Source organism: Mobula hypostoma, chromosome 17 (genome assembly GCF_963921235.1).
Source record: "Mobula hypostoma chromosome 17, sMobHyp1.1, whole genome shotgun sequence".
In the NCBI taxonomy this organism is placed as follows: Eukaryota; Metazoa; Chordata; class Chondrichthyes; order Myliobatiformes; family Myliobatidae; genus Mobula; species Mobula hypostoma.
The window spans coordinates 28,579,461-28,601,493 of NC_086113.1; positions in this window are offsets into that span (position 1 = coordinate 28,579,461).

Consider the following 22,033-nt stretch of genomic DNA (forward strand, 5'->3'; position numbering starts at 1 on the left):
AAGTGGACTGTGAGGTGAAGAGTCTATTTTATCATCCTAGAGAACAAATCAATAGTCTTATAATAATCTTATAACACTGTCTTATTACAGTTTTATAAAGGTATAGATAGTGTGCTGCATTTGGTAAGTGCACTTCATTAAGTAAGGTAACTCAACAGGAAATTAAGAAACTGATGGTGTCAGAAAAATATATAGAAGTACAGAAGGACTAGATACAGGAAGAGGGCATTTAGTATTATTTGCTCATTCTGCTGTTCAAGATGATCCTTTCTGGTCTTTTACCAACTGTTTTCCTGCACTAGTGCTATATCCTATAATTACCTTAATATCTAAAGCATTACCTGCCTTCGACTTGAATATATGCTCTTGTGTAGACAATTCCAAAGAGTCAACACACTATGGGTAAGGACATTTCTCCTCACTCTGTCCCAGATAGCTGACCTTTTATTTTAATCCTCTCAGCCAGAAAAACATTATTACTGCACCTGCTCTATCAAGACTCAAGAATGCTTCATTGAGATTATGTTCAGTATGCTCAATATGCCTTGTCTGATCAAACTCTTAATGACAAACCCTCTATTCCAGTAATCAATCTGATGAACCTTTGCTGCTCTCCCTCTATTGTAATTATATCCTTTATTAGCTGGAGAGACCAGACCTTTACATAAAATTCTATATGTGGTTTCACTGGGGCCTAAATAAGTGGAGCCTGATGTCTTTGTTCTACTCAAATCCTCTTATAATAAAGACAAACATGGCATTTGCCTAATGAATGTTATTATCAGATATCTGTGTGTTAATTAAAAACTGAAATTAATGTCAATCTTAGTGAAAAACTGCATGAGGATGAATGTTTTTTATTCATATTTCCCTCCAAAATATCCTTTATATACTCATAATCGCTTGTCTATTCATAACCATCACAGAAAACAGAGACAGGCAACACGGAACTGACTATTTGACCAAGCATTATTCTTTATGCTCCTCATAAGACTCCTTTCACCTTGTTCCACTCTATTCTGCCAGCATAATCTTCCAGAACTTTCTTTCATGCTTACACATAAATGAATCCATGCTGTAACCTGTAAACTATTCATTGTAATTGCATTAATAACACTGTAGGAAGTCCCCATCTGCCTTCACCTATCGCCTTCCAGCTTATCCTCCTTCCGTTCCCCTTGCCTTTTTATTCTAGCACCTTTCCCCTTCCTTTCCAGTCCTGATGAAGGGTCTTGGCCTGAAACATCTACTATTCATTCATTTCTATGGATGCTGCCTGACCTGCTGAATTCCTCCAGTATTTTTTTGTGTGTGTTGCTCTGGGTTTCCAGCATATACAGAATCCCTTGTATTTAAATTCTAAATAAAGCAGTTTCTTCTGCATTCCTTATCACATTGCAGGATTTACCTCATCACAAGGAGCTGAGCATATTCAAGTCTAGGAGTGATCTGCATTTGGACAATAATGGGATTAACGGGTGTGGGAATCAAAAGGTAATATGAACTTGTGGCCTAAATTAGCTATGAGTCTTTTCAATGCTTATAGAGTTTAGAGAGACAATGTAGACTCATCTGAATTATTAATTCTCTTTTAACAGATGCTGACAAGCCTGTTCAGTTTTTCCAGTGTATTTCGGGTTTTCAGTATCTACAGTTTTCATTTCACACTGAAACCTATCCATCTTTTTATCTGTTACCTTCTATCATATTGTCCTCTCTAATTTTGTTGCTTCTCCTCTGATGGAGCATTTATTGATATCTACACTATTCATAAGCATAAAAATGCTTATCAAATCCCCTCTTAGCCTTCCCGTAGGTGGATAAGCTGCCCTAGCTTACCCAATCTGTCCTGACAAGGATATCGTTTGATTTCTGACTTAATTTATAAAAAAATGTTTTACACATTTTCTGTTTTCTCAAAACCCAAGGTCAACAGAATCCTAACTTTTGTTTAAATAGTGTTTGCTAAATATGGTTGCTTCCGATGATTTGTATGAATGGCTTCCTGTTAAATAAAATTCAAGATTCAAAAAGTTTGTTTTCATTCTTCAGCACATGAGTGTAAAAGAGACCAAAATGATTGTTACTCTGGATCTGAACACAATAAAAAAAGCATGATACATATGAAGCAACTAACACATGTTAGCAGAACTCCACAGTTCAGGGAGCCTCCATAGAGATTAACAAACAGTTGATGTTTCATGCTGAGACACTTCATCAGGACTAGAAAGGAAGGGGGACAAAGTCAGCATAAGAAGTCGGGAGGAGGATAAGCTCAGTACATCCTTGTGCAACAGGATCTTCGATTTCCTCACTTGCAGACCCCAGTCAGTTCAGATTAGCAACAACATCACTTCCACAGTCGCCCTCAGTCCAGGTGCACCACAGGGCTGTGTGCTTAGCCCCTTGTTCTACTCACTTTATACTTATAATTGTGAGGCTAAGGACAGATCCAATGCCATATTTAAGTCTGCTGATGATACCACTGTTGGCTGAATCAAAGATATTGATGAATTGGCATAAAGGAGTGAAATTGAAAATCTGGCTGGATGGTGCCAGAGCAACAACCTCTCACTCAATGTCAGGAAAACAAATGAGCTGATTCTTAACTACAGGGAGAGGAGACCAGAGGTCCATGAGACAGTCCTCATCAGTGCATCAGAGATGGAGAGGTTCAACAACTTTAAGTTTTGCGGTGTTATCATTTCAGAGGATCTGTCCTGGACCCAGCACGTAACTGCCATTACAAGTAAGACATGGCAGCACCTCTACTTCATCACATCATATAAAACTTCAACAAACGTTTACAGATGCGTGGTGGAGTTTATACTGACTGGTTGCATCATGGCCTGGTATGGAAGCACCAATGCCCCTGAATAGGAAAGTCTATAAATAGTAATGGATACAGCCCAATTCATCGAGGTAAAGGTCTCCTCACCATTGATCACATATACCAAGAGTGCTGTTGCAGGAAAGCAGCATCCATAATCAGGAACCCCCACCATCCAAGCCATGCTCTCATCTCACTGCTGCCATCAGGAAGGAGGTTCAGGATCCAAACCACTAGGTGCAGAAACAGTTATTACCTCTCAACTATTAGGCTCTTGAATCTGAGGGGATAACTTAATGCAACTTCACTCACCCCAACATTGAACTGTTCCCACAACCTATGGACTCACTTTCAAGAACTCTTCATCTCATGTTCTAGATATTTATTGTTTATTTGTTTATTTATTATTATTATTGATTTATTTTCCTTTTGTATTTGCACAGTTTGTTTTTTGCACATTGGTTGCTGGTCCATCTTATTGGGTGTGGTTTTTCCTTGATTTTATATATATATGTATATATATTGATAATAACTTTGCTTTAAACTTTTAATTTATATACATAGACTGATTGTATGTACATAAACTATTGATCAGCCAGATGACTTCGGGAAGCATTTTTTTTTAGTCTTGAGGTTCTGGTAAGGTTGCTGCATAGCCTCTGCCCTGACCATTAAAATAAGTTTATTTTTAAAGTGTAGTGGATACATCTGGAATAAAAAACAGTTGTATTTGATGTAAGGTAGTAGAAAGATTTGACAAGGTATCTAGGATCCATGATAGGATGAAGATTATACTGCTGCAAGTTGTTGTTATGGCTAACTTATTGTTTCAAGGTATGGTACTGTTAACTGTGATCTTGCTGTGTATCTTGCTGAGTTCAAACCTGATCAAGAAAGAATGATTGAATTGTTATTGAGAAAATTCTGGGGAGATTAAACTGTGTTTTAAAACTTGGATGCTATAAATAATTAAGAGGAATCTGGTGAAATTATATTAGTTTTGAACGTATCCTTTAGTTCAGTACTACTGTCTGATCCCATATGGTGTTTGTATTCTTTCCCTTATCATGTGCTGTGCTGCCCAGCGTTTAACAATACAGCAGTTTAGCTGAGTGTGTAACAAATTACCTATTGGTAAGATGTGCATCTGTGTGTGAAATCTTTTGAGTCCTTCATGGTGGACTACCATTATATTTGAATATTTAGATTTATTGTTTTTTAAACAAACAGAATGCAGATGTGCTATATAAACATTCTGGTTAATTGGGCCTTCAATTCATCAGGGCAGCCACTTATTTAGGATAACTCTTAAAGAACAAAAGCTATTTGAGAAAATAGTCGGGATTCCCTTCATTTATTTGGAACATTATGCTGTTCAATTGAGACAGCAGACTGCTGCCAAATAGTTTCTAACTAGCATTTTTCACGTACACTTGTGCAGCCATTAGACTTTGCGCCATGCTTAGAGTGAACAGTTCATAAATAGCATCAGTATTATGTGTTTGTGTTCAAAAAGCAGTGATTTTTGTTACTGACAGCGAGAAATAAGTCATAAGGAAATTAAGAACTGTTTTGTTCAGTACAGTTTAAAGCATTGAGGCATGGAGATACCAGACATGGTTGGGAGCAAAAATGAAATGATTTCACTACTTCCACAAGTTAGGAACCACAAAAAATTTGAAGGAATTGACAATCATCTTAAAAGTTACAGGGAAATTAAAAATTTGGAGGATGCAATCATTGAAAGCTTTGTATGAAGGCAGTCCATTATCTGCACTAGGTGTATATGCTGATTTTGTTCAGCTACTGGTCAATCAAATGAACACAGCAGTATACACTGGATGAATTATGCTGTTGATAACTATTAAGAACTCATACACAGTTTTATAGTACTGTAGTAGTGTTGTAATTTGTTCTGTATTTCATTTAAATAAATAAATTATTACTCAGCTAAATGGTAGGAAGTCTTTTTTCAAACTTTTTTTAACTGTTTTCATAAACCGTCAGCTAATTGGAACAACAGTTTAATTGGGGCAAAACATACTGATCCCAATGTGTCCCAATTAACTGGATTCCAGTTTATAGTTTTATCTTCCTTGTACTGTATGGATCTATTTCTTTCAGAGCAATGACTCCCATAAGCACTACAGATGATCTATTGTCTACACATGTGTATCGATCTGTTGTCTGCACATGTGCATTACTCTCTCTCTCGCTGCAATGTGACACCAGTTAAAGCTACCTCTCATGTGTGTGTGTGTGTGTGCTTTTATTTAATTGATACGTATTTGTGCATAGACACAACAAATTGACGATGAGTACGAACCTGAATGTCAGAGGATATCACGACCTGCACCAACAGTTACGGAATGCGACAATGAGAGGAAAGAGTTTAATAGTATGGAGTTAACAAAGGGACATGTGAGTACAGCGTAGCACACAGTGAAAGATATGCAACCAGCAGAGATAAAGTGGAAATAACATGGCGATGACTTCAGTCAGGAAAGTTGACAGATTTAATTGTGCCAATGAAGGCAGGTAGCCGTATATCAACAGAAGTGAACTGTACTGTAAAGCCAATGATGTGGTTGAGCAAAGAAAGCCCCCGTGCTTCTTAGTTTAATAGGTCCTAGGATGTACAGTCTCGTAAGCAACTTATTTTTGTAACCTGGGAAAAATACATACACAGGACAACAAATACTTTTTCGAGTCTTAAGTTCCTTTATCTGTTTTAGATGTTTTATTGCAGAAGGAGGGTATCAAAATAAAAACAACAAAGACTGAGACTACAACAAAGAATGCAGCAGAACTAGAGAAAAGGAGGTTAGAACGTGAAATGCCCCTTTCCTGAATGGTGCAAAAGCCAAAGATGTTATCAATGTGGCAAATCCTCCCATGATGTAAATCACTGCTGGTTCAAAGAAAAAGTCTGCAGAAAATGTCAAAGATAAGGTCACATAAAAAGTATATGCAAGGCAGTCAAAAGCACAACTGAGTGAAAGGTTTCAAACACAAGACGAAGCCAATGCATAAAATGACCAAATGTGAAACAGGATCAGACAGAACAGCACCTGACAGAGCTGAACAATCATCCCTGGTCGTCCCAGTTACGCATAGTATAATTGAAGCAGATCACAACATCAAATGGTACACAATCGATGTGTCTGGTGTAAAACAGAAGATGAAGCTGGATACAGCTTTATCTATAATTTCATAGGCTGACCACATCAGGCTGTTTTCAAGGCTACCATTCGAGAAGACCAGAGTGATGTTAAAGACCTACAAAAGTGAAAAAGTCTCCCAAAAGCAAACCAAAATTGAATGTGACATGTGGAGGCCAAACACAGCAGTCAGAGCTTTATATTTTGAAAAGTGGAGAGCCAGCACTTCTCAGATATGAATGGTTGAGAAAAATCCAACTAGACTGGCACTCAATCAAAGCTCTCAGTGTGGCATCAACAGGCGACAGCAGCCCTGATGATAGCACTAACCAGAGACTGGCACAGCTGTAAAAGTGAGAAGGGTATTGGTAAATTCAACAGCATGTAGGGCAGAATTGAATTGGATAAATCAGCAGCACCAAGATTCCATAAAGTGCATCCAGTGCCTAATACACTACGTCCTAAAGTGGATACTCAACTTCAGAGCTTGGAGGCATCTGAAGTTCTCTTCAAGGTTGAATGCAGTAATTGGGCAATACCCATTGTCCTGGTAATCAACAAAGGGAAGGCCGGAGCTGTTCACATATGTGGGGATTTCAAAGTGAGCATCAACCTTGTCCTGTATACCGTGCAGTATCCCCTGCTACAAATAGACAACATTTTTGCTTCTTTGGTGGGGGAAGAGGTTTTCAAAGGTTGACTTGTCACAAGCCAATCTGGAAATGGAGATTGAGGAGTCAAACAGCAAGTTTCTCACCATCAACCCTTACAAGGGACTGTTCCAGTGTATTTGTGTCGTCTCTGATATCACAGCAGCTCCAGCAACTTGGCAAAGAGCAATGGACCAAGTGCACCAAGATTTCCACACAATATTACCTTGATGACATTATTGTGATTGGCAAGAATGATGAAGAGCACCTCCAGAACCTTGGTAAAGTGCTTACCAGGCTGAGTGACTATAGTCTGTGTACAAAGAGAGAGAAAAGTGAGTTTTTGTAGAATGAAATCTCATATTGTGGACATGTTATTGACAAGCATGGCTTACATTAGTCATAATAGAGGATTGAAACAGTACTACAGGCATCTGAACTGGAAAATGTGTCACAACTCAGGTCATACTTGAGCCTAGTAAGTTCTAGCACGGGTTCTTCCAAACCTTGCTACAGTGCTGCACACATTGAATGCACTGTTGCAGACAAGAGCAAAGTAGGAACAGTCATAAAAATGTGAAAGAGCGTTCAAGGAAACAAAGAGACTAATTCAAATTCAAGATTCAAAAAACTTTATTGTCATCCTAACCATACATCAGCTCTGCAGGGCAGAATGAGACAGCGTTTCTCAGGGGCAGTGCAATCATAACATAACAAACACAACACTAAATAATAAACATACCAATAAATAGTAAAACACAACAGCCACATGTCAGTTAAAATCAGTTATAAGTGTCCAGTGCAAGTTAAAAGTGTCCAAAGCAGAGTCAGGTGGAGCAGCTATTTAGCAGTCTTACTGCCTGTGGGAGGGAGCTGTTTATAATATCAGATGAACTGCTCACCCATTATGACCCATCAGACTGGTTTACGATGCATCCCCTTATGGCAATGGAGCCAATTTGTCACACCCTATGACAGATTGATCTGAACGTCTGCATTTGCTTCCAGATCACTGACAAGCGCAGAACACAACTACGTGCAGATCAACCGAGAGGCATTTGCCGAGTATAAGGAATAAAGAACTTCCATCACTAGCTCTACAGACAAGTGTTTACGCTAGTGACAGATCACCAGCCCCTTTTGTTCATTTTCAATCCCAAGAAGGGAATTCCAGTGATGACTGCTACCCGGTTACAACACTGGGCACTATTCCTAGCAACCTCTTATGACCTAAAGTTTAAGGGTACTAAATAACACAACAATACTGGTCACATCTTCCACTGTTGGTAACGGAAGAAGAAAAGTCCTGACACTGTGACCCAGCCAAGTATTCCACACAGCACTAGTGGACCAGTTGCCATTAGCAAATTTGGAAATGCAAAGAGAAACAAGGAATGACCTGACATTGTTAAAAGTCTATGAAATTGCCAAGCAAGGATGGCCAGCTGATGGTACCCCTACATTTCCAGAGTTCTCAGTGAGATGAGACCAATTAAGAACGCTGATGTGTGGATCGTATGCTGTGGTTCCCTCTAAGATGCGCATCAGAGTGTTACAGAATCTGTATGAAGGACACCTGGAAGCATCTTGCCTGGAGCTACGTGTGGTGGCCAGGAATAGATAAGCAGATTGAAGACTTGGTGAAAAGCTTTTCAGGATGCTAAAAAGTTCAAAATGTACCCCCTCAGGCATTGAAGCACTCTTGGGAGTGTTGACTTTGCTGAGCCATTCATGGACTCCATGTTTCTGATAGCTGTGAATGCTCATTTGAGGTGGCCGGAGGTTATGCCGATGAAGTCAAACACCTCAGCAAAGACCGTCTCTACTCTGAGGACTATCTTCATCTGAAACAGCTTTCCAGAACAAATTGTGAATGATAATGGACAACAATACATGTCAGAAGAAATCCAAAAGTTCATGAAGAAAATCAGCATCAGAAATGTCAAGTCACCTCCTCATTACCCAGCAACTAATAGGTTAGCTGAAAAGTTTATCCAAACATTCAAGGAGTCCATTAAAGTGATGGACAAGGAGGACATTTCTCGACACCACATGGCGAACAACTTCTTTTTTGTGTATTGGAACTCTGTTAATGCAATGGCAAATCTAACACCTTCAATGAAGTTTATGAACAGGAATCTGAGATCTTGCATAGACCTCCTAAAACCAGATCTATGGAGGGAAGTGCAGAATATACAGTTCAGCCAACTGCCAATTGAAGCAGCAAGGAACTTCCAGATTGGACAGGCAGACCTAGTGCGTGATTAGCTAGAAGACAAGTGAACACCCAACAGGATACCTACAAGAACTGGACCACTGATGTACACAGTGGATGTTGTAGATCAGACATGGAGGCATCACGTTGACCAGATACTGGGTGCTCAACTGAAGAACACACCTGAGTCGAATACATCCAATGAGACAGACACATTGCAGCCCCCGGACTTACCTCTCAGTGATGATCATGTCACTGACAGCAGTGTGACAATGGCAACCAAGAATGTTGTCCTACACAAGAGACCTACCAAACCTGGTGCCACTCCGCATGTCCAGAGGTGCCAATCTGAAAGAAACAGAGTGCCACCCAATAAGACTGAATCTTTCATATAGTGAGTTAGTTATGGACCATTATTGTAAAAACATGTTTATTTGGAATATGCTTTATGAAAGGAAAATTGAATGCTTTGTACATATACAGTTTTATATTTCATTAATCTAAAGGGGGAGGAGCTATAATATATGGATCTATTCCTTTTAGAGCAATGACTCTCCTCAGCACTATGGATGATCTCTTGTCTATGCATGTATATTGATCTGTTGTCTACGCATGCACATTGTTCTCTCTCTCTCACTGCAATGTGAATACACCAGTCAAAGCCATCTCCTGCATGTGTGCTTTTATTTAATTGATATGTAGTTGTGCACAGGTGCAACATCCCCCCCATAGTTTAACTTAATAATGTTCTTCTTTTGTGTGGGAAAACAAACCCTTGTGAGAATGTTGAATCTTTTAATTCATTAATAAATGCTTAATATTTAGAAATTATATTATCTCTATTGATGGTAGCGGCTGATTAAAATCTAGCGATTTCCTTTATCAGCCATCTGCAAAATACTGCACTTCCAATCACCATCTCAGGTTGAAAATTGGCCAATGAAAAAAGATAGCGATCTAATGGCAACTGACGTTTTTATCTCTCACTCCATGTATAGTCTCTCTTGTCCACACAGATCGCCTTCACTGTCTCTGGTTTATAAGTGAAAACACTTCTTGACATTTTAATTATGTTAATATTATTTAGGGATACAGCTCAAAATTGAACTTTCCAGCCCTTCGAGCTGCACTGTTCAGCAACCCCCGAAAACCCCAATTTATCCTTAACCTCATCACGGAATATTTACAACGACCAATTATCCAATCTGGTACACCTTTGGACTGTGGAAGGAAACCTGAGGACCTGGAGAAAGCCTAAGGATTCCATGGGAAGAACGTACAGTGACTCTTTACAAAAGATGCCTTGATTGAACTCTGAAATCTGGCGCGTCAAGCTGTAATAGTCACCATCACTATGCAACTGTGGCACCCTAATGTTTTCACACAACATAATCTACCCAAAACACACATGTAACACGTACCACTCATTTCCACTCGCACTATTGTGTTTTATTCTGTTTAATAGAAGGATTGAATTCTCAGGTATCTATTGTGAATTACTGTAAACAAGTGTTTTTCCAATAGTTTTATTTGAAATAAGAAGAGGGAAAGATTCCATTAAATATAAACATGACAACAAAGATATGACAAATAATGATAATACAGGGCTGTACACAATAAACATACTAATTAACATCCAATTAAACAGCAATAAAATAAATCAAATAAAAAGGCTGGTGTTTATGTAATGTCTCATGGTATTATAAATTACTTATAAACTTCCAGTCTGCAAATATATTCAGACCTCATTTTACCTATAATAGAGCTACTGAGCATACTGGAATTAATGTTTAGTTCATCTGTAAGGATAGTAAATAAGTAAAAATGCTAGGCAGGATGCAGAAAATTCTTCAGGTAATGCTCAGGAATCTTTAATCTTCACTTAAGCCCATTGAGCAAGCTAAATTTGTTCTCTTGAGAGCAATAGTTTTGTAGCAATCCCTCCGTATTGCATTGTCATGTCAACCCAGATTACAAGCAAGTCCTGGGGAGAAACTCAAAGACATAAATTATTGTAGGATTGCTTCAAATAAGCATTTAATCCTCAATGGACTAATCCATCTATCTTTTGTCTGACTCTTTTGAAACAAAATCTAACAACTGACCTTCTTTTTGCAGTTTAGTCAATTATCATGACAAAATGTAAAGCACTTATGTCCATGTCTCAAATCCTCAGGTAGTTTATTTCTAGATAGGCACAGCAAGGCAAAAGGGGTGCCTTATGACAGACGTTTGCTGTCTTGATTGTGCTCCAGAATATTAAAGGCTTCCACCAAGCCAGGAACTGCATCTGTAATAGATATTGATCCAGCAAATTGGAAATGAGACATTAATTAGGGTGCTATTCTCTCTCCACCATCTCAATCATATAAATGTGAAGGAGGACATCTGTGGAACTGCCCTTTTCATTCCTCCACCTCAGAACATAGAGTTGGAGAAGTTCAATGGAAAAGTGAAGAAATCCTGAATGATAGATGAAGCCTTACCATAATCATCCCAATGTTAAGATTGGGTGTAGATATTTTGGTAGAGGACAGGTAACATTGGGAGTGTGACTGACTGATAAGAAAAGAAAAGTAAACATCATTTTGGTCAGAAAATATGTATGAGTGTTCCATTTAATCAACGAGAGTATGAACTGATTCTAGCATGGAGATCTGGAGGAGCAGAGCAAGCTCTTGTTATAAGCTAAGGTTACCTGCTTCTTGGTCCGGGACAGGAATCATATTAGTTTCAGATACCTTATAAAAAGTGGGATAGTGGTGCATCAGAAAGATCTGGCTTTTTCACTATGGATAGAAAATGCATTGTTAACACTGCAAAATATTTGGGAGAAAAATATACTTAGAAGGAGAGAAAAGACAAAGACAAGAGTAAGCCATTCATGTACTCAAGTCATCATGGCTGATACTCTACATAAGTGCAATATTTGTGCTCACTCTTGTTGATGATATTTGCACCTAGAATTCTATCTATCTTCATCTATATTCTATGGCTTGGTCTCCATGATGTCCCGTGGTAGAGAAATAAACTGGTTCATCACCCTCAGTGAAATCATTTCTCCTCAGTCTGAAATATGTTACCATGAAACTGTAATCCTGACTCAAGACTATGCAACATAGGTAAACATACTTACTTCATCCAACCTGCTGAGTCATGTCAGAACATTATACTGTACTGTATGTTTTAGTTCTATCTCCCCCTATTGTTCTAAATCATTCTGGTGAGTACAGGCTGAACAGACCGAGTCACTGGTTATACTATACAGTCCTGTCATCTCAGGTATCTGACTTAAACCTATAACTTCATTGTACTCCATCTATGCCAGGTATATCTTTTCTTAGGCAAGAAGATCAAAATTGTACTCCAAGTGTAGTTTCAACAAGTTCCTAATTAATTATAGCAAAACATGCTTGTTCCTGTGCTCAAAGTCTCCTATAATCAACAGACAGGTTTGATGGGCTGAATGCCCTAATTCTGCTCTTGATGGTCTAAGGGCCATCATAGCATTTACCTTCTTAACTTTTTACTGCACTTATAAGTATGTTTGCTTTCAGTGAATGGTGTACAAGATAGGCCTTTCGACTTAAGTAATGCTCTTCTTGTCTGATTCTCCTATCAAAGTGGACAATATACATACTACATTTGAATTCTTTTTTCTATGCTGGTGAACTGCGGTAACATTCTGCAGACTGTGGACAATACTTCTAAATACGCTTCTTTTTAATTATTGTCTCACTGCACCCTGCAACATGTAATTTCCCTTTAAGCAAAGTACTTTTAAATCAACCGATTTCATGAATTTCTGAAGGACTCGGTGAACTAAGCAGCCATGGCACCTAACAGCAGCTGATAGGAAAGCACTTCAGCTGGTCATCTCTAGCGCACGGAAGATCATCAGGGCACAGCTCCCAGCCCTGGAGGACACCAACAGCTCTTGCTGCCTAAGGAAAGCTACAAGCATCTGTAAGGACACTACACACCCATGCAATCATCTGTTTGAACTTCTTCCATCTGGCAGACGTTACAGGATTTTCTATGCCCGCACTTCCAGACTGAAAAATAGCTTTTTCCCCAGAGCTATAATTGCTCTGAACCAATTGATCAGGCATCATCCATAAATTTGTTATATTGCTACTTTAATGCTGGTTTTATGGCTGCTGGCTGTACTGGCTGGTTACTTGATTTTATTTGTTGTTTATTTATTTAATTTTTTGTTTTATAGCATTGAGTATCAGAGTTGCAAACTCATTTTCGCTGTATTGGTGCATGACAAATTGTACTATGCAATGACAATAAAGATATTTCATTCATCCATTCATTTCATTTAAACAAAATGAAGGTTCATCACCATGGCCAGAAGTGAGGTAGGAAGGAGAGTCCAAACCAAGCTGAAATGTAGAGGGATGAGGCTTCGGCTACTCAGCATCTTGCAAGCAAAGGTGCAGTCACTGGGGAACAAAATTGAGGACCTGAGGGCAAAGTTACTATATTGGAGTGAAATAATGTGTTCTATGTGTGAGTGATGCGTGACTTTCTCTGGGCATGCCAGATACAGCGATCAAACTGGAAAGCTTCTCAATTTTCCGTCTGGAACAAATTGCTGATTTGGAAAAGGCAAAAGGTGGAGGTGTGTGTTTCATAATAAACTGTCAGTGGTGCTTGGTGTGGCAGTTTTGTCAAACTCATGATCCCCCAACCTTGAACACACAATGATGAAATGCCGTCTATTCTACTTATTAACCTGACTGCAGTTTACATACCATCAGCAGCCGACTATAATCAAATACTTCAGATTCTGCATTATGCTATCTCCCAACAAGGAACAATCCCTCCCAATATATTTCAAATCATAGATGGGGACTTCAACTATGCTTCTTTGAAGAAAGCCCTGCCAAGTTACCATCAGCATATAACCTGTATCACTAGAAATTCCAACACACAAGAGCACTGCTATACTAAAATAAAGAATGATTACTGGTCCATGACCAGATTGTAATTCAGTAAATCGGATCACTTGTCTGTCCTTTTCTTATCTGCATACAGGCAGAGACTAAAGAACAAAACTCCAGAGACTGGGACAACAAAGAATTGGTCATGGAAGGCAGAAGAGTGGCTACAGGATTGGTTTGAGCCAGTGGACCCGGTCATGCTCAATCACTTATCTGTGGATCTGAATGAATACACCATGAAAGTGCGGACATTATTAAAACAGCTGTAGAGATGAGTGTGTCTTCATCCAGGGTCTTTTCCAATCAGAAGCCTTTGATGAACAATGAGATCCACAATCTGATGAGGGCCAGATCAGAGGTATTTAAGTCTGGTGATCAAAGAAGTTACAAAAGGTCCAGGTACAATCTCCGGAAAGCCATATCAGGGGCGAAGTGGTAATTATGGACCAAACCTGAATCAACAATGATGCTCGACAGTTGTGGCAGGCCTTGATTATTAATCACCTTCTTAAAAAGTTAAATCAAGCCACATAGGCAACAGCAAGATTGTTCTTCCTGATAAGCTCAGTGCCTTCTTTCCTTGCTTTGACTGCCAAAACATGGAGGAACCATTACAAACTCACACAACCTCCGATGATCTCTGAGACCAAAGTGCGAGCAGCCTTCAGGAGAGTGAACCCACAAAGAATATCCAACCCAGACGAGCTGCCTAGCCAAGTGCGAAAGACCTGTGCTGATTAACTGACTGGTGTGTTCACTGAGAACTTTAACCTCTTGCTTTTGCAGTCTGAGGTGCCTACCTGACTCAAGAAGAATGTTGTGACCTATCATCCATGGCACTTATATCCACAGCTATATAATGACTTGAGAGGTTGGAAATGAAACATAACAACTCCTGCCTAGGAAGTGACTAGGATCTGCTCCAAATTGCCTACCGGAGTAACAGATCTAAAGCAGATGCCATCTCATTGGCTCTTCATTCAACCCTGCAACATCTGGACAGCAAAGATACATATATTAGAATGCTCTTTATTGACTACAGCTCAGCTTTCAGTACCATCATTCACTCAAAATTAATCAATCATCTCTAAGACCTGGCCCTCAATACATGCTATGCAATTGGATCTTCGATTTCCTTACTTGCAGATCCCAGTCATTTCAGATTGGTAATACCATCTACTTTATGACCTCCATCAGCACAGGTGCACCACAAGGCTGTATGCTTAGACCCCTGCTCAACGCACTTTACACGTACGAGTGTAAGGCTAAGAACAAATACAATGCCATATTCAGGTGTCCTTACTACACCACCATCATGGGCCAGATCAATGATGGTCATTTATTAGCTAGCATATAGGAAGGACATTGATAAATTGGCTGAGTGGTGCCATAACAACAAAATTTACTCAATGTCAGCAAGACCAAGAAGCTCATTATTGACTTCAGGAGAAGGAAACCAGTGGTACATGAGCCAGTCCTCATCAGAGGAGCAGAACTGGCGAGGATCAGTGACTTTAAATTCCTTGATGTTATTAATTCAGGGGAGCTGTCCTTGACTCAGCATGTAAGTGCAATTATGAAGAAAGCACGGCAGCACCTCTGCTTCCTCAGGAGTTTGTGAATATTCAGCATGACATCGAAAACTTTGGCAAACTGATAAACTTGTAGTGGAAAGTATGTTGACTGACTGCATCACAGCCTGGTATGGAAACGCCGATGCCCTTGAATGGAAAATTCTTCAAAGAGTAGTGGATACAGGCCAGCCTGTCACGGGCAAAGCCTTCCCCACCATTGAGCACAGATTCTGCCACAGGAAAGCAGCATCCAGCATCATTATTCTGTGAATTTATTGAGTATGCCCGGAAGAAAATGAATCTCAGGTTTGCATATGGTGATATATACAGTATGTATTTTGATAATAAGTTTACATTGAACTTTGAATTTGCCTTGAAGCTTCTTATTGCACCATCTTGTGTCTTTGGCAAATTTAGAAACATTATGTTTAGTTCACAATATACATGGTTTCATTAGTTGTAAAAGTTCCATATGTTAATGCTTAGAAATTTAAGACTATGCTAATTTAGGCAGAGACACAAAAACGTTCATCTGAAGGAGTCCCTGATTGCTGAGCATTTTGATGTTTTTTGCTCCATTACTCATTGCATCTCTTAATAGAAATACATACATATTATTACCACTGCTTTTATTGCATCATTAGTTACAATATTACAAGAATAGGTTGCAGTCTCTTAAAACTGAGGTTCACGTGGTTTTTTCACAGAAGGTGGTGGATCACTTGAATTCTCTTCCCAGAGGGATATAGAGGTTGGTTCACGAAAGGTATTTAAAGAGGAAGTAGATGCATTTATTAAAATATCAGGGAATTGAAGGTAATGAAGAACTAGCAGGGAAAAAAGATGAAGCCTGGGACAGGTTTAAGGAGTTGAGTGGTCTATTAATCCTCCTGTATTCTTATGTTCTTAGTTTGGTATACTGTACTCCTTTTTTTAAAAGGAACATACAGTAAATCTTTAGTTATTAAGATTCATGTAGTAACCAGTGTAGAGTCTATCAATGTCTGTAAAATGTCAATCTTTTTACTTAAGAATGTTTTATAACTTACCTTCATATTTCATGAGATCTGCCCATATTTTTTATGCTCTAATTTCTGTGACTCAGCCTTGTTAAACATTCCAAAATCTTGGAATCATTGATTGCATAATGTATGGTGAGTTGGATGAGTTTCCCTGTGTTATCTAGTGAATGATAGTGTACTTGTGAATTACCCTGATTAAATAAATTATTGATTTTATTGACAAATTATTGACTTTTGTCTTGGCCATTAAATTTTGGACAAGTTCACTAGAAATTGATAAATATAAAAGCTTATCATTTCTGATTTTCTGGGCATTTATAAATGTTGTGGCTCATGGGCATTAAGCTTGAGCGGTCTTTAAGTAGAAAGAGATGCTAAAGACATAGTACCCACAAGAATAATGAGCACCAAGGGTATTATTAAGGGGAAAAATGTAATTGTTTTACATCCATTTTTGTTAAACATATTATGAACTGTTATGTTATTTAATCATCTGTGACAGAAACTCCATGTTACTTTTAAGGATGGACAATAAATGCTAGCTTTCCCAGCAATGCAAAAATGTTAATAGACAAAATGATCTATGGATCACTAGAAAAAAGGTAGACCTATTGTATGTATGAAAAACATAATCAGAGTTCATTTTATTGTCAAAGTAAGCATGTACGATACAACTCTGATATTTGTCTATTCCAGATAGCTATTGAATACAGAAATACCATGGGTGCTTATGAAAGAAAAGACATCTACTCTCCCCCCCCCGCATGAAAAAGAAAAGAAACAAAACTCCCAGACCGCAAAATTCCCCCCTCCCCGCAGCAAAACAACAGCCACAATAGCAATCACCGACCCCCACACATAAAAATCCCTGATCCCCTACACCTTCACTTGCAGAAAAGAATAGTGACAGTAGCACCAAACCTCCAACCACCGCCCTCCATAGACACAAAAATTAACTGATCACCAATCGGCTTCAAGAAAGAAAACACCAAAAAACTGAGTGAAATCAATATAAAGTGGTCCAATAATTACATAAACTTCAGAATATGGGAAATGTTATTTTATCTGCATAATAGGACAGCAACCCCACACAAACTCACTTCCTTCCGTGAAGAGTGACAGCTGATCTAGCTCTTATCGCCACCAATCCAAGTCGAATGCACCAATCTGGGGCCGAACACGCTGAACACACCAATCTGGCTGCTAACCATCTCTGTTGGAAGTCGTCTCTGGCCCCCTGCGCGTGCACCTCAATGCTTCAATCTTCCTCGCTGGTTCAAGATGGTGTCGTTCATAACCCTGTTCCTCATCTCTGGTCTTTTCTACAAGTCACTTCTTCAGCCCTCCGTCTCTGATCTCCATGAGGCACCTCCGGACAGAGCATAGGGGCGGATCCTTCAATAAATTTCCAAACTGTACGTCACAGGCTCCAACATGTTTCTGTAACACAAACAAGACAAAAAGAACAAGAAAAAGCGAAATAATTGGACTGATTTGCTATCTGGAATATATCGCCCAAGGAATCGTTGTTGACTGGACCACCTTGACCATAGCAATACAATTCATGCATATACAAGTCTTATTTACTGATGTATGCAACTGAAGCTCAGAGACAGGGCACAATCCCATGATGAACTCCATTTCATTGATTAAAGTGTCAAAGAAGGTTGAAACATTGAGATAAACATGGAAGGCAAATGAGAGTTCGGTGCCAACTACTTATCTCTCATTGAGCTGTGATGAGTCTCTGCCGGATATGATGTCTGTGGGTGACTGCCTATCACTTGCTGCTGGCGAATAAGCTGTCTGTGCATGATGGCCTATCTCTCTCACTGCTCAGCCTCTGTGTTCGAGTGGTCTCACTCTCCTCTGAGGCCGTCAGAGGATGTACCAAAGTTCTGCGATTTATGGATTGATATGAACTCTTTTCAGTTTTGTGTTTTATATTCTGTTTATTCACCCTTTCTTCCTTGTGATATAATTTGGCGCAATTTGTAATTGTTTTGCGAGGGGATTGGGGATTGATCTTCATGCAGTGCACACAATTTGTTTCTCTACATGGGGGTGGGGGGGGTGACTGTTACTCTTGGCGCTGTTGCCCATTTTTTTTTCTTGCATGTGGAGTGGTTGATGATTGTGTTGCCATTATCTTCCGTAATCTGGAGAGGGGAGGTTGATGTTTTACTTTGGTTCTTGGCTATCTGGAGAAGACAAATCTCAGCATTGTGGACCTCATACACACTTTGACAATAAAATGAACCTTTGAACCTTTGGATACAGCATTTTGTACAAAGTATATGCTGTTATAGAATAGTATAGCACAGTACAGGCCCTTCGGCCCACAATGTTGTGCCGACCCTCAAACCCTGCCTCCCATATAAGCCCTCACCTTAGATTCCTCCATATACCTGTCTAGTAGTGGTCCATTTCATAATGCCATGATACATCATGGAATGAAACAACCATTTAAGGTTACATCATGGTAGCGTAGTGGTTAGTGCATCATTATTGCAGCTTGCGGTGTCAAAGTTTGAAGTTCAATTCTGGCATCCTCAGTAGGAAGTTTGAATGTTCTTTCTACGTACACATGGGTTTCCTCCAGGTGCTCTGGTTTCCTCCCATGGCACAAAGATATACAAGTTAGTAGGTCAATTCATCATTGTAAAGTATCCTGTAAATTGGCTAGGGTTAATTAGGTGATTTGCTGGACACTATTAATTTAGTGACTTTTTCTTTTGCTTTGCAACTCATAGACAGATTTGAAATATCTTCTGTATAGATTCCAATTTACATAATTCCATTTTTTTTGTTTCATTGCTACCAGTCTGAATATTGAGTATGCAAAGACTATTTTGACAGCTAAAATAACGCAAGGGGGATTTGTATTTGCAAAGCACCTTTCAGAATCAGGACTTTTCACAGTGATTGACAAGCAATTAAGTACTATTGAAGTATAGTCTTGAGGAAATGCTGCTGCAGCTCCGTACTTGCAGGTTTTCACCCATATGCAATGCCAACTTGGAAATATATCACATTCTTCTTTGTCACTGGTCTAAATCCTAGACCATACCACCCAACAACACCATGGATAACCTTCCAGAAGAAATATAAGGCTCACCTTCATTTTCTCAAAAGCAATTGGAAATGGGAATCACACAAAAATACAAATCAAAATCAAAATTTCACACACAACAAGTTCCCAGAAATCGAAAGAACTAAATGACCAAGTTTTCTGTTTTCAGATTGTTTCTCAGGTATGAAATCCAACATCTTTCCAACGCATTTGACGAACAAGTATCAAACCACAATATTACTGCTCCAAACTGAAGATACTGTTCAGTTTGTTAAACCTTTCCAGCATTTTATCTTTTTATTTCAAACTTCCAGTGTCTTGCTTGTTTGGTTTGAATTTCATAGCTCCAGCATTGTTTTTTTTAAAACTCCTTTTATCTCTCTTACTCCATTTCTATTATCATTCATCTCATTCAACTTCTCCTCTTGTCTTTATCTGTCTCTCCAGGTCTCTTCCCTTTATTCTCTCTATCTTTTTGCAACTTAACAAATATACAGAGTTTCATTCATCCCACAGATGCTGCTTGATCAATTGATTTTTTTTCAGCAGATCAGTTATAGCTGCAGGTTCAAACATCTGCAGTCTCTCATGTACAGTATCTGTGTGATCTTCATCTTTCTCATCTCAAACTCTTTTTCATATTCCCCAAATGCTGCCTGATCTGCTGATTATATCTGGCATGCTTTGTTTTTTTGTTTTAACGTTTTGGATTGCAGATCTTTTTGTAAATCTGTTAAAATGTCTTTGCTCTGGAACAAGAACTTTGTTTCTCTTTCCGTAATGCTACTTGACCCAACCAAAACTTGTTTTATCCTGCTTTGTTTCAGATTAGTTGTTTCCCAACCTTGATTGAGGGATGAATACTGAAAATGCAGAGACAGTCTCAGGTAACTCTCATTCAAAGCCTGGTGCCTCACATTGTAAAGCTGCTACTATTGCACCGGAATGCTGTTCTGAAAATGTTGGTCAGATCTCTAGAATGGAAATCTGAGAACACCTAAGAAAGTCCCAAGCAATGTTTGAAACAATTCTGAGGACATTACAGAAAGGACAGATAAAGATAATACAGTAAACAAAATATGGACAGATCTTCAAAAAGTCTTTGCTGAGAAAAACTTATTGACATGTAGTGAAGCAGGACCCAGGTGGCATAATGTCAGCGTTCTGGCTGTTGGGCAATTCATTTATGGTTTTTTTTATGTGATTAAGCACATTCAGCTTTTAATGAGCAGTTTCTGATCTATATTAGATCACTTCCTGTGCAGTTTGGAGGTAGTTGATTGGGTTACTATTTAGGTGGTTATGGCAAGACTTGTGGGATACTAACATAACGGGAGACACCTTTACAGAATACATAAAACTGTTGGCTTGATGGGAGAAGGGAGTAAAACAAGAAGGGAACAAGTTATATTGACTCAACTTAGAATTGGGCATATTATGATTAATTATTCCTTTTTTCCTGTTGGAAAATATCATTCTGGCTTGTATAGGTTCTCTCATTATTATGAAACAGTTGAATATATATTACAGTGTGAAGCATATAAGGTTGAAATTAATCAGGTGTTGGTTTCATTATAATCTTTGGGGTAGATAGTTTTATTTAAAAACTCTAAGCTATGAAAGTCACTTTAATTTAATTCACAATATTGGCTTTCATTATTTACAATCTACAAGGCTTTTTGAAGTTATTTAGTCTTAATTTGATAAAGAACTAGGAAGGGTTTTACTTTCCAAGTCTCTACTCCGCACTCCAGTCCAGTTGGTGGCAGTAATGTACCTTTAAGTTGGCTTGGCAACCACCATTAAAATTCAAAAGAAAAAGAGGAAGAAGTAGAAGTCAAGAAGTAGTATGTAGAAAAGCACATTGGCTGGCTGGAAGCCAGAGGTTTATGTTAGGAGCGAGAAAAGTTTCTATCTAAAGCCATCCACTTGTTTCCCCAGCAGAAGTGTTGCTTGTAAGTTAATGCTATATTGCTTAGAAGTTAATCTAAAGGTATCAATTAGATTTCGCTGAAATAGAATGTTATTTTTAAGTTTATTAGACACTAACTTAGATGTTAATGGTTTACACATACTATTTACCTGCAGGAAATTAACTAATTTCTTACTTACCTGTGTATATTTACCTGTGTGAATGGAAGAACACAGTGATTGCACTGTATTTTATTGTTTTCCTGTTTCACTTCTTTTTCACTATATCATGTCATTGAGTCAACAATAAAACCAAGGATCCAAGAGCCTATACCCTGATTCTCAAGTCATTCTTGAATGAAGTTTGGCCGACAGTTCATTTGATGTTACAACACCTTAGTGAGGGCATTACAGAAAGGAATCCAGTTGTAAATCAGAAAGACAAATTTAGATTAAATATCAGCAAAAGTTAGGAAGGCATTTCCCCAGGAATTGTTGGAGCTATTTTGCATTTACTCTAACAATGTGGACCTAGGAAATGTGATAACAATGTTAAAGCTGGTTGAAACATAAAGAGCTAAATAGAGTTAAATCTAGGAACATGCTAAAATACTTGAAAAACAGACATTAAATTAATAAATTGAC